Source organism: Cibotium barometz, chromosome 20, assembly GCF_041138505.1.
Source record: "Cibotium barometz isolate CiBa-2024 chromosome 20, ASM4113850v1, whole genome shotgun sequence".
Classification (NCBI taxonomy): Eukaryota; Viridiplantae; Streptophyta; class Polypodiopsida; order Cyatheales; family Cibotiaceae; genus Cibotium; species Cibotium barometz.
Genome location: NC_141065.1, coordinates 10,138,389 through 10,151,271, shown reverse-complemented (window position 1 = coordinate 10,151,271; position 12,883 = coordinate 10,138,389). Strand labels below are relative to the sequence as shown.

General features: G+C 47.9%; 1 protein-coding gene and 1 pseudogene across 2 annotated transcripts in view; both read left to right on the top strand.

Moving 5' to 3' along the window:
* The window catches only part of LOC147627534 (NADH--cytochrome b5 reductase 1-like), a 140,929-nt gene that overhangs the window by 380 nt on the left and 127,666 nt on the right, over positions 1 to 12,883 (top strand). The gene's annotated exons all lie outside the window — the stretch shown is intronic.
* Positions 1 to 12,883, top strand: part of LOC147627535 (NADH--cytochrome b5 reductase 1-like) — a 73,675-nt pseudogene that overhangs the window by 294 nt on the left and 60,498 nt on the right. Inside the window, exons 2-8 of the transcript XR_015268253.1 lie at positions 223 to 364; positions 499 to 589; positions 688 to 763; positions 940 to 1,020; positions 1,110 to 1,199; positions 1,321 to 1,386; positions 1,511 to 1,597. The product of XR_015268253.1 is annotated as an NADH--cytochrome b5 reductase 1-like (transcript). The remainder of the gene's footprint in view (positions 1 to 222; positions 365 to 498; positions 590 to 687; positions 764 to 939; positions 1,021 to 1,109; positions 1,200 to 1,320; positions 1,387 to 1,510; positions 1,598 to 12,883) is intronic.

Genomic DNA, 12,883 nt, shown 5'->3' with positions numbered 1-12,883 from the left:
TGCTATGACTTTTCTAGGGTATGCACATTTTGTTCCTCGAGGGTTTTGAAAGTCGCGCCAAGTCATGCAAGGCACATGATTGTTGTATTCTTTGTTTGTTTATTTTTGGCCTATCTAGGGTTTCAAGAAACTGGCGCACATACAGGTGTTTGCTTCTTGGCATGAAAGATATGCTTTGCTCCTGCCTTCTGAGAGACTTGTCTTGTGGTGGTTGAAATGAAGGCTCCTTGGACCCGGAGACATGGCGAAGCTTTAGAGTCGTGAATCGCACAAAGGTTAGCCACAACGTTGTCAAGTTCCGATTTGCACTGCCCACCCCAACCTTGGTGCTTGGCTTGCCGATTGGTCAGCATGTCAGCTGTCTGTAAGATACAGAACTCAGTTATCAACACTCTTTAGCATCAGAACTCTTTACTTCCTTATGCTTCAGTAATTGTCAGATGTGCAAGTAAGAGCACTAATCCGTTGATGGGTGTCGACCTGGAATTTTTTGTGTAGGGGCCAAGATAAAGACTGTGAAGAAGTCATCAAACCTTACACTCCTACTACATTGGACTCAGATGTTGGCTACTTTGAGTTGGTCATCAAAGTAAGTGTAGTTTTCGGGCCTCTTAACCTGTATGTCTTTGTCCCTCTGCTATCTTATGCTTCAAGGAGAGTTTTGAAATTGTCGTGTTGTTTTCACAGATCTACCCTGAAGGTAGGATGTCATCACTTTAGTAAGCTTCAAGTCGGGGATTCTCTCTCTGTACGCGGTCCGAAGGTGTGACCTGTGAATCTCTTAGATCCTAACATTACATCTAGCAGCAGGCAGTGTTTTCAAATAAAGAGTAATGATTGAAGGTTTGTGTATATAGTTATCTGTAAGAACCTAGTATTGCATGACTAGGCATCGTTCTAGTAACAGCCAGTAGAAATTGTGGACTTTACTATTTGTAGGGTCGTTTCCATTATACGCCAGGCCAGGTGAGGGCTTTTGGGATGCTTGCTGGAGGGACAGGCATCACTCCCATGTTCCAGGTATATGTTGTGTGGGTTTAGATATTGAGGAATGGGTGGCTTTTGTGTGAAAGGGTGTTTTTTAGATCTGAGTATACTATGTGTCTCAGGTTACCAGAGCTATACTTGAGAATGCAAAAGATAAAACTCAGATTTTTCTTCTTTATGCCAATGTTGCCCATGAGGATATCCTTTTGAAGGTATGGACTGGTTTTGGATGCTCTGTGTCCTAACACGCATCATGTGTTTTTGCGTTATATTTTCCTGGAAACTGTGTAGTATTTTGATGCTTATGTCTGCATTGGGCCTGTGTGTCTGTAGGAGCAACTTGACAGCTTCCAGAAAAACTATCCTGGTCAATTTTCAGTTATTTATGTATTGGAGAAGGTGCTATATATGTTTTTTAAAATAAAAATGTTGTACCTTTTCATTATGTCAAAATTTTAAGTTATCAACATGTCAATATCTGTATTTGGAGGAGCTAAAGTCATATTGATTGGCTTTATTGCAGCCCCCAGAAAATTGGAATGGAGGTGTTGGGTATATCTCTAAGGATTTGATCAAATCTCATTGCCCAGCTCCTGCTTCGGATATTCAGGTAAAAAGTTGTGATCTTGAGAAACTTCAACAGTACAGGAGATAACCAGGGCAAATAAGGAATGGAATAAAAATGGCATTTTTTGAGGGGTTGTTACAGGGAATGCCTTTTCACCCTTTAGGGACATATATGTGATAGCCAAACAAGAACCATGAAACTCGAAGGGGAGAGGAAGATGAGAAAGCAAGAACTATGAAGGAAGTTGATGGGATGCGAATCAGAAACAGTGTTGGGCAATGTGTACAGCCTAATGGTACTTTACTGATGTAGAGGGAAGCAGAGATTTGATGTCCCATCATCAAAGGCACCTAGCTTAGATTGGTTTTGACAGGAAATGTGGATGATAAACATGTTGTTACTTGAAACTCAGATTAAGGTGTGAAATAGTGATAAATGGGCAGTTGAAACTTTTTCCACACCTAGATCTACCTAATTACATTTCAATTTATTGAAGAGTTGAAAAATTAGCAGCCTGCCGAGTACCTACAAAGAAGTACAAACAACATGAGGCCCAAGCTAGAAGCTCTAGAGACGAAGGTGTTGTCTTTGTTTGCGACAAAGGCTTAGTGTAACATCACCGTTCCCTGCTAGAGATTAACTTATTTGCTGAAATGATACACACACAGAAAAGTCGAATAACTCTAAACCAACCCTCTGTGTGGCACACCATTATGCCACCAAGACAGATCCTGGGCAGGCTTAGCAGGCCCCCTGCACAGACACATTGGGTGGCCCACATGGCAGCCAGGCAGCTTGGACCAGTTGAGCAGCCTCTTGTCCAGTTAGTTAGCAGCGCAAAGTCTAGTCTTAGGCACCAGACCTACAGATTGACTTGCCCTCAGCCCCCTGTTATAAACTGTGTTTGGGGACTGCATTCGTGATGTCATTACCCCGGCAACAGAACGCTTCTCAGGAGCTAGGAGAGCTGGTTCTGATCTGCAGCAGTCAATGATCGAATCCCATGCGTCACCACCAAACAACAACAACGATCACGGGAAGGCAACAATCCCAATTGCGCGTGTTGCCCCCCTCACGTCCACACAAAACCTGGGTGGGGAACATACCTAAGAGCCATGCCCACTATGCTATGTATAGAGCTCCATCCAAGCCCCCCGATTCGCATGTCGGATTACTCCATGAGTTCCTTGGCTCCTCACGCATTCCACTACATGCATTGGTGGCAACCCAATTCTAACACACTCTCTCCAACAATGCATGTGAACCTCCCTTGCCAAATGGTCCACTCTTGCCACGAGGCCAGGAGGAGTTTAGCTAACCAAAATCCTTGCATTGTTGTGTTTTCGCTTGTGAACGTCTCCCTAGAGGTCCCTAGTCAACTCAATAGTCGGCCAAGAGGAGTTTGTTGACATCACCATAGCAAACCAAAATCCTTGCATTGTTGCGTTTTCGCATGAACCTCTCCCTAGAGGTCCCTGTTAGCGGTCATCTCCTGTCTGTATATTTACACCAAGGCCTCTGTTGTGGGTGTGCCCGCCCGAATTAGGTGTTTTCTCATTTTTCCCCACTCCATATTTTTCCCTATTTTTTTCCTATTTTTCCTTGGTGTGGGAGGCTGTTCTATGCATGTCGGCTGCTCCTGATGTTGGCCGACTTGATTCTGCTACCCCCGACTTTCCTCTGCTGCTGGCCGGCTGAGAGTTGTTGGCCGATTGGAGGAGGGAGCATGTCGTGGCTTTTTGGCTGCTTGTCGGCTGTTTTTCAGCAGGCCGACTGGTTGCTGCTGGGGGCCATATAAAATGGCCCCTTGCCCTCCCACACTTCTCATTCTGTATCTGGGATTTTCTCTTGTGTATATAGTAGAGTTATACGCTTCTCTCTCTCTCTCTCTCTCTCTCTTCTTTGCGTTTTTCTGCTGTGCACTTGCTGTAGTGTTTTTAGATCTTGTCTTCATCTCCGTTGCATATTTTGACATGGTATCAGAGCTCTAGGCTCTTGGAAGATCTTGGGAATTGTGTGAGCAAGAGGGGGGCTGTTTGTGTTGCTGATTGGAGGACTGTTTTCGGCCGTACAGGAAGAGGAGAAGCAAGCGGAAGGTGGGCTGATTTGCTGGAGAGCCACTTACAGGTTTAGTTCTTCATTTTTTTCCACCCACCCTCCCTTTTCAGTTACACCCCCGCAATAGCAGATTTACTTGAGATGGCTGAGAAGCACGTGAAGATCCTGACACTCCCCACGTTCCCAGTGGACCGTTAGTTGGACGGGAACAACTACGGCATATGGAAGGTAATGATGGAATTTGTTTTGGAGTCTTACGACCTTGCTGATTTCATTGTTGTTGGGGTTCCATGGCCGGAGTTAGAGGAAGGGGAGTTACCCTCTATTCGGAAGGAACGTGAGGCACAGGCACAGTTATGGGATTGTGTTAATGCCAGAGTCCGTTCTTTCATTTTTCTCAATCGCACACCACAGGTAATCAATCATATCAAGCAGATGATGCTGGCCAGAGGTATTTGGCAGCATTTGGCTTCTCTCTACAACAGGGTATCGCCCATGAAGAGGATCTCCTTGGAAGCTCAGATGCGGGTGATGAATCTTGCAAAGTCGTCGACGATGCGGGAGCACATCAACAAGCTGCAGGCTCTTTAGCAGGAAGTTCTCCAGGCTGGGAAAGAGATATCATCGGAGGATATGGCCATAACGTTGCTATCACATTTGTCCTCTCAGTACTCAGCCTTTTACTCTTCGTTGATTACCAGTGGTAGGCTCAGTACCATCACATGGGATGAGCTTGTGCCCACAAGGGCAAAGGGAAGGCTTCATCGGAGAAGTCTTATGAGAAGAAGCCTGACTCAGACCGAGAGAAACTGAAGGCCGAGAGGACCTGCAATGACTGTGGCGAGAAAGGCCACTATTGGAGGAAGTGTCCCAAGCGGACTGGGAAGAGTGCTCATTCTTCAGCTTCAGCTGCAAAGACTCCAGCCTTTACCAAACACACGAAAATGGGAGACATCACATTTCCTGCCAAAATATGCCTCAAAGGGAGTCATGTTCGATAAAGAAGTTAGACCGGTTGAGGGTATGGACAGCCGTAGCCACAACCTCTCTCCAAAGTGGACGAGGAAGATCACGATGCTCCAGCAACGTCCTCACCATCTCCACCACAGTTCTATTCTTTCTTTCTACTACTCCATTCTCTGACGACGAACTTGTATTGACTAGCTCCCTCTTGATGCCACGTTCAGCACAAAATCTCACGAAAGCATTAGAAGAAAATTCACCCCCTTTGTCAGCCCGGAGAGTCTTCACCTGCAATCCAGACTCTTTCTCCACCATCACATGCCACTCCTTGAACCGAGCAAAAGCTTGGTCCTTCTAAGAAAGGAAATAAACCCATGTGAATCTGGAACAATCATCAACAAGCAGCATAAAGTACAAAGAACCTCCCAAGGATGCTATCTGCATAGGTCCACACAAGTCAGTGTGTACCAACTCCAATGGTTTCGAAGCCCGCATGGAAGCCTGCTTCGGAAAGGATTCCTTGTGCTGCTTACCACGTATGCAAGAACTACAACATCCTTGCTTGCTGCCAACATCTGGCAAGCCAACCACCATCTGGTCTCGAAAAGCTCGTCGCAACGCATCCACATTTAAGTGGCCAAACCAAAAGTGCCACAAGTCACCAACCTGAGAACCTGTCAAAGAGGAAGAGGAGAGTGCAGAGAGTTTGTATATACCATTCTCCACGCCACCTTCCCAAACAACCTTGCCAGTCTCGTAGTCCTGTAGAGCAACAGAATGCTCCTCAAACTCCACTCGGAAGCCAGTCTTGCATACCTCATGCACTGACAATAGATGAAAACCAAGTGCTGGGACTTAAACAACATGAGAGGAATGCTTACCCCCTCTGCCATCGGGAATGATCTCCATCCGGCCCTCACTGTGTATCGGAATTGTGGAATTGTCGCCAATGAAAATGCGACCTGACTGCCGTTTCAGATCCAAAAAGAAGTCACGGGAAGGAGTCATGTGCCTGGAAGCACCACTATCGAAATCCATTTCCGAGTATCCTTTGTGATGAAGCTAACTGCCTCCTCGCTCGAAGAAGATGAAGCATCCGTGTCCATCATCTCTCCTCTGTCACCCTCCCGCTCTACATAGTCTCAAACCTCATCCACGTACATCCCAAATAAGGTGGGAGAAAGGGGGCAGCCCTGTTTCACCCCAATAGTGGAGTGAACCATCTCAGATATACCCTGAGTAGTACGTACCTGCCCCACAACTGTCCTATATAAAGCCATGATTCCCCAAATCAGCTCTGTGGGCACTTCCATCTCCTGTAGTCTGCGCATCAGTCTGGCTCTCGGTACTGTGTCAAAAGCTTTGCGGAAATCCACAAAGCAACAATAAATCCTCCTGCCATATAATCTGCCCTCCTCAATAATAGCTCTGAGTGTCAAGATATGGTCAAGAGTGGAGAAACCTCTCCTGAACCCTGCCTGCCCTGATGCACGTATGCCCTCTCTCTCTGCCCATCTACTCAACTCCTGCTCAAGAATAGATGCATATAATCTAGCCAATGTGTGACCAATCATGATGGTACGATAATTCCCAGGAAGCATGGGATCCCCTGACTTGAAGATAGGCACAATCGTGGACATATTCCAAGTCTCAGGAAAACCCTCACACACGGCTCGGTTAAACATCATAGCAATAAGCTCTGCAAGCATATCTCTGGCATGAATAAAGTGCTCTGCTACCAAACCATCATGATCATATGCTCTCCCAGTCCTCATCCTGTCAATAGCTTTCCTTACCATCTCAGCAGTAAAGAAAGCACATGTCTCTGGGCATGGCTCCGATGGGTCTGGCAGGGGCGGCTGTCCTGGTGCTGTGTACAGGGATGCTGCATACTCACCCCAAATCTGTGTGGAGGTAATGGCTGGTGATGGTGAATGCTCATGGAATAGTCTCCATGCCTCGCCTGAGTCCTGACTCATAAATAACTGATACAAATCCCTCTCTAACTGAGCAAGATAAGCCCTCTTCTTCCGTCGCACTAGGTGCCGGAAGGTAATCCGTGACTGTCTGTGAGTGGTAACACCCATGAGCACCTCTCTCTGTAATCTGATCCTCATCTCTCTGCACTCCTCATCATACCAACTGTTCTGGGGCATGTTCCCAGATCGTCTCCGTGTAGGCTGACTATGGGGATATGCCTCTGATGCTGCAGCATGAAGCGTATCTATCAATATCTGAGTGAGCTCATCTAATGGCCGTCCCGGCTCCTCGGCACATAAGCGTCTGGATATCTCATCCGTGTACACGGTGTCAGTCTCCCTCGTAAAGGTATAACGAGTGTGTGTGGAGACTTGTCCCAATGGAGCGGTGCTGAACTGAAATGTGAGAGTGAAGGACACAATAGCATGATCCACTCCTATTCCAACCGGCCTAGTGCCTACCATAAAATCCTGAAAAGAGGGAATGAGACTGGGCTGAGCCATAACATAGTCCACTGAAAACTGGCCTTGACGGGCGGTGAAACAAACACTCGCACATAAAACACTTCAACGCCATTGAGGACCTAGAAAAAGAAAACAAACAGGGGGAGCTAGAGTGCTCCTGCAAACAGTACACGGACACCGATTGGCCCCAAATCGCAGTGGCGCCCCTTGCGGTATTTCTTTAATTGATTATAAGAGCTTTGATTACAATATAAGGCTGGGAACTCAGCCGTCACAGTAGAACCCCTGAAGCCTGCAAAGAACCTGCATCTGGCTTCTTGTCCACTCGGCATCCACAAACAAGTCCAGCCAATGTTCACATCGAAAGACTCTCTCACATTGAGTCTGCATACAGAAGCTTTCTCCCATGATCAAGGCTGCCACAACCATCCATAGCCTCTCACACTATGAACAACATCACACCCTGACACATCCAGTGCTCCTGCATCACAACACAGACTCCCAAACTGTCTCTCAAAAGAGTATCACAGCATAGCATACCATACAGTCGACACATCTGTACAAACCCTCTCTACCTTCCAAGGGTATATCCATCTCTGTCATGGATGCCTTGTCTCCTGTCCAATCAGTAGCAAGGCTGTACCAAACATGTGTCCATTCCTGTACCTTCTGCCTGCATGTGACCTATCTCCTGGAGAAACCCAAATAACATGTTTCCTTGAGAAAACCTACGACCTGTTTCCACATGAAACCCTTAGGCCTGTTTCCCTTTGAAACTTTTGTCCTGTTTCCATACATCTAGTTACCTGTTCCCTCATGAAACATCTGGCAACATAGAGATGCCCATAACTGTAGGTCCCACTCTTCCTTTCTAGCAGGAAGAAAACAATCTGCTCCATGAGCATGCAGCCATGCGAGCTTGCATCTCTCCCATGCCAAGAAACATAACCAAAAGATCTGTACTTGTAGCCAGAATCCCAAGCACATAGCTGAATTTGCAGCCAAACAAAAACAGCCCATAAACAGTTTCAAAACAGTCCCGAACCCAAAGCAAAGAGAAACTGAAAGTTCCATCAGTTGAACGCCATCGACATGATGTCTATGTTCATGAAAAACCAGCCCCTGTCCACCTTTATGTCAAGAGAAGCCAGCCCCTTTCCACTCAGGAGAAGAGCACACACTGTCTGTCCCGCACCGCCTGCATCTGCTCGTTTGCCAAGGGAAAGAGAGAGAACATGACGTGCTGACACCCATACCTGCAGTGGCTATTCAGTCCACCTGCAGCCAATCCAGCAGCCACCTAACACTTTCCCTTCTGCAACCATCAAGAGCCTGCAGAGCCTACGGTCCTTGAGAAAGAGAACCAGCCCACGTGTGCTCATCTATCCAGCAGCCGTCTCTGTGCACAGGAGAAAACCATGCGCTGCCAGCCACCTGTTTGCCAAGAGAGAGAGAGAGAAAAGAGGCCTGTATTCTGTCCTGTAGCGCAGCACAGCAGCCAGCCTTCACTCTCCAAAAAAAGCATGCATAAGGAGGTATTAAGCTGCGCATGTACACTCTGCAGTCCATCCACGTGCATCCTCCACGCAGCCGACTTGTACCTGCAGTTCAGCCCACGTGCATCCTCCACGCAGCCGACTTGTACCTGCAGTTCAGCATGCCTCTGTCTCCTGCCCTGCCCTACACAGACACCTGGGAGAGAGAGAGAGCTCAACGTGTTCTCCTGTATACACTGCCGAACAACCCTCCTCAGCGAAAAAGCACACACATCTAGAGATAGGCGCCCCTTTCTGCCTGCCAGCCCCTCTTTTTCCCAAAAAGCACACGTGGCCCCAAAATAGCATATGGGCCACGTTTTTTTTCATAAAAGGCATTAAAAAATGATTTTAAAGGTTTTTAAAACCTTTTAAGTTAAAATCTCTTTGCCCCCCCTTCACACTTGGGGTTGTCCACATATGGGCTCCCTTTTTGACTCCAACCTGATGCCATTCACACTGTCCACCATGTCCCCGTGCACACCTGCATCTTGTCCAGAGAAAAACACAGGGTCGTGACATCCACTGTACTAGCACCATGCCGATGTGGAAAGCAAGTGAAACCGCCCGATGTCGGGAATCTCTGTAGGCCATTCAGGATGGCCAATCCATGTGCAGTCCCCATGTCTATCAAAAACCGCCCATACACTGTATGTTCCTCATCCTGTGAGAGTCTAGATAGGCCCATATCCCTAACATCAAGCTCCCTCAACATCTCCTCTGAGGTATCATAAAATACTGTCTGGTTATGGGCGGTCCTGGCATTGAAGTCCCCCAGGAGAATGATGTCACCATCCGTGGAGAACTCCCAAATGTCATGATCCAAAATAGAAAAGGGAGACTGCCCGCTAGGTGATGCATACACTGATGTACTAGGAGCAAAATAGCATATAGCAATGTAGAGATATCTGCCCGTCTCTGCCCTCAGTCTAACCCACATGTACCTAGCCTGCTCATCTCTGCGGACTATATGCATTAGTGGCTGTAGCTCCTCTCTAAACAATACTGCCACTCCTCTTGAGCCCCGTCCTCTATGCTTTGAACGAGTCTCCTGTCTACAAGCTGTCTCCCATCGGTATCCACTAACATGTGGCATGGACTGTCCAGGAGCCTGATGCGTCTCACAGAAGAAGATGATGTCCCTCCCAGTGAAACTATCCTCAAAAGCCCCTACATCAAGACGTAGAGATCCATTACAATTCCAAGTAGCAACTTTGAGTGTAGTCCCATAGGTCTCGCGCCGTCATGAAGAGCGCCTCTCCATAATCACCACTCTACCATCTCTATAGAAGTCCACTTTCCCTTTCTCTCAGGCTGCCCTTATCTCTGGCATAACTTCTTTCATGTGGGCAAGTTGTGAGAGTGTGAGGTCATCTCCAAGAAATATTCCCGTCTTCTTGAGTGTAGGACGTCTCTTCAAGAAGTCCTTCTTCGCTTCCATGGAGGGGAAACGAATGATAAGTGCTCTCTCCTTAGAAGATTCGCCACCACTACCTTCTCTCTTCTTTCCCACTCTCCATGCCTTTGTGTGCGTGGCTTCAATGCCCATCATAGAGAAGAGCTCCTTGGTTTCCCCTTCCGCATCATCACGGTCTTTTAGACCGGACACTCGTACATGTAAGGCCCGGGTCTTCCTCCTTTGCTCCTCTTCTAGGGTCATGTTGATGATGGTGGGAGTGGGGATGGGTGGCGATTCTTTACCTTTCCCTTTCTTGGTGACCTCGATCCATTTCTCCGCCTCGTCCATCTTCTTTTGTGTCTTTGTGATCACCTCCACCCATGAAGATGTCTTCTCTTTATGTTGCTCCTCCTCCTCTCGAATGATCCTCATTTGTTCCTTGATGGTATTCAGCTCTTCAATAAAGGAGGGCTGAAATTTTCCATCCTCAAGATTGCTTTTTGAAGTGGCTTCCAACTCCTTTTTGAGGGCTGAGATTTCAGCCACTTGACTCTTAGCATGCAGTTTGGCCTCCACTAGTTCCTCCTTTAAAGTTGAAATCTTAGCCTCTTGCTTGGAAGATCTCTCTTCGAGCTCTTGGATTTTGTCAAATCCCTTCTCGAGTTTGGAGAGGCGGTTTATGATTGCGGTGACGGAAGAGTCGACCATCTTCTTGTTTTCTTTGATAATTGTGCCGAGCTTGTCCTCCACCTTCACGAGCTCCTCTTTAAACCCGGTCTTGGCCATGACTACGAGAGGCTAAAGTCGGCCTATGAGACAAAAAATAATACAACTGTATTCTTCCGGTCATCGGAAGAAAAGAAAGAAAAGAAAAAGTGTGCATGTGTTTGGATACAACCATGAGTCATCATGGATCGGTGGAGCCCATTTACAAACAATATAAGGGGGGTTGGGGATGTGGATGGAGTGCTAAGGCAAGATGCATCTCTATATGCTGAAGGGGTAGTACAAGCATGCTATGCAGATCTATGTCTAACTCCATCCACCAGTGCCATAAGAGGGATATCAGATATCATACATCGCCGATGCTGAGGCTGTGAATGGCGTGAACATGTACCCTGAGTCTGAATGAAAGCAAGCTACCCTCTCTTGTGTCTCCATCTGGTGTCTCATTCGGATAGCTGCTATCTCTCGATGACGGAGTCGGGGTGCTCTATGTCGAGTCTGTCTAGGTCTCCTCCTGGCTCTCAATTCCTTTGCTCTCTGTGCGGTCACCCCACGTGGTACATCAGTTGGCACTGGCATAGCTCTCTGGAAGAAATCTGTGAGCTGGGACTGTCTCCCACCTCTAGTGGGAGCGGGTGTCTGGAGGAGTCTCTCTGGAAGAAATCTGTCGCTAGTCCGAGGCCTCCATCAACTAATGTAGTGAAGAGTGCTCCTCAAACAATCCTGCATATCTATCTCTCACCCCCTGGTGGGCTCTACATCTACATACAAAGTGATCCTCAGTCTACTCACGGCACAATCTGCATAAAACTGCCCCGTATAGTTTGGCCAATATATGGCCAATCATGATGGTCCTGTAGTTCCCGGGGTCTAGTACATCTCCCGCTTTATGGATCGGCACAATAGTGTGCATCGGAAACCCCTCTGACAGAGCTCTGTTGAAGAGATGAGCAAGAAATGGTGCCAATGTATCAATAGCATAGATGAGATGCTCTCCCTGTAATCCTGTATGATCTGTCGCCCGTCCATGTTGGAGTCGGCATATGGCCCTCCTAACCATAGGTGGGGTGAAGAAGGTGGAGACTGTGGAGCATGGCTCTGTGGGCTGTGGTATAGGGGGCTGTGCAGGCACATCCTAAAGTCTCTCTGCATATGTCTGCCAGGTCTAAGGATCGGTAATAGGTGTGGAAGGACGGGGCTCTCTGAGCCTCCTCCAAGCAGCAGCAGCATCTCTGCTCATGAGCATGTTGTGTGTGTCCCAGTATTGAGCCTCCTCATAAGCTCGCCGCTTACGGTGGGTGAGAGTATGCATCCTCCTGCCTGCCTGCCTCTAGGTGATCTCCCCGCGAGCCCTCTGCACTCGGAGACTGCGGTAAAGGTTTCTGCACTCATCATCATACCATCGGTTCTGGGGCATGCTCCCAGATGTAGGTGGCTGTCCTGTCTGTATGTGGTATGGGAAACTCCTCGCGGCTGCGGAGTGCAGTACATGTGAGAGCTGGGAGGTGGGCATAGCCATGGGTGCCGATGGATCTAAGGCAAATAGCTGATCATGAACATGATAGTCGTACACATCGGCTATGTCTTGAGTGAAGTGGAAAATAGTGCGTGGTGGCTGTATGATGGGTGGGTGGGTCTCCACCGAAAGTGAGGGATAGGTATGTATGATCCGCCCCAATGGGGCATGGTGGTACGGTGAAGTGAGACACCATATCTGCTGCCTCCCGGGATCCCATCACATAGTCCACTGTACTACTGCCGCCTCCCACTGGAAAGCAAGTCAACCCACCTGAATCTGGCCACTGAGTCATCCCGTTATAAATAACGAGATGGTGTTGGGCCCCAAGCTCCAGCAAATGTTGCCCATATCCAGTGCTGTCAGCTCCTTCGTCAGCGGAGATCCGAGTGGTCCCTGTATCCTTTGTAGCTAGCGGCTCTAGTCTCAAGGGATCCTCAAAGTCATAGATCTCGCACTGTCTGCTCTGAGTCCGTGCATAGAAGTCCCCCATCAAGAAGACTTCTCCCAGTGTCGAATAGTGTGAGATCTCCTCAGATAAGACAGAGTATGGAGACTCACTAGCCTCTCCTCCACCCGGCTCCTCGGTGGTGGCAAACCGCGACCCCTTCGGAGGAAAGTAGCAAAGGGCGATATAAATCCATCTGGTCTCCGAGAGGCGTAAGCTAATCCACATGTATCTCGCCT